Genomic DNA, 1,378 nt, shown 5'->3' with positions numbered 1-1,378 from the left:
AAAAATAATAATTAGGTATGTTAGTTCAGCTAATGTTTCCAAGTTTTAATGTTTGAATTTCAATTAATGTATTATAAAAAATTAAAATATAGAATACTATTATAAATTACCTATATAATTATTATAATATTATAAACTATTTTTAGAAATGTAGAATAGGAGTTTCATTAAATATATTACTTACATACTCATACTCATGTACTATTCAGTATGACGTATGTTAAGTCTCGTTGTGCGCCCAGCACGTCATAATAATATTGTATTGCCTTGTGACGTTGACAATTTATTAATTTTGGTGTGACAACACTTTTGTGGCTTCGTTGGAATATATAAAAAACAACATGATAATTATGCTGTTCAATTGCAAATTTATCAGTTTTCTCAGTTTGCAGCTCTCTAGCCCCCGCTCTAAGTATTACCACTGCATATATTCATATAAAGTTGTTATAATAAATCTAATGGTCTAACACGAATCGTCAATCGTCAATTAATACGTTTTTGGAAACAAAAAATAAGACCAACCCGTAAATCCGTATTACTTTATAGATATCCACCTGATCGTTTTTAATCCATTTGTATTTTTTTAAATTTTAATCATTTTCGACGCGTCGCTATTAAATATTTAAATGTATAATTTTTGTATGAACTATAATTATTACTAAGGTGGGTACATTAATATTCTAATAAAATTATGAGTTTGTCGATTTCGTAATTTAATCACGATTTCAACAGGCGTTTAAATTATTAGATTTGCTTCAAAAGACGTTTCGATTTTTTCGAAAAATAAAATACTTAACGAGAATACATAATCGTGAATAATAACCACTTTAATATCCAAAAGCGATTTCGGTTTCTGCTGAGTGGTATTTTTTTGTAGGCTAATATTTTGTGCTATCGGTGATTTTTATTTTTTACCTTTTTATAGGTAGTTATTTATCACGGTGTGAATATGTAAAAAAATGTCCTCAAATAGCCGTGCGTCGTTTTTGACTTTCACAATACATGTAGGTACTACATACCTATAGATGTCCGTAATGTGAGCCAGCCAAATTCAAAATAATTTTGAATTCAGATTTTCTCAATATTCTATTATGTAATTTATAAGTATTTGTAAGCACGCATTGGTCATTTGCAAGTTCAGCCATTTTCATTTTCTACACAAGCTGTAGTCATAGGCGGATATTTGGTCACATCCGTGAGGGGGCTTAACATTTTTGTCTTATCCATTAGCATGAACATACATTTTTAAACGTTTCAACCTACTAACTAGTGGCTACTAAGTACTCCTACTTTATTATAGCAGAGGCACCAAGTTTATATAGATATATTAAAATACATAATTTATTTTGACATCTAGTGTGGTTTGTTCGATTTAGGG

This window comes from Acyrthosiphon pisum, chromosome A1, assembly GCF_005508785.2.
Source record: "Acyrthosiphon pisum isolate AL4f chromosome A1, pea_aphid_22Mar2018_4r6ur, whole genome shotgun sequence".
Lineage (NCBI taxonomy): Eukaryota > Metazoa > Arthropoda > Insecta > Hemiptera > Aphididae > Acyrthosiphon > Acyrthosiphon pisum.
The sequence above is the reverse complement of the archived record's forward strand: the minus strand, read 5'-3'. Positions refer to the sequence as shown.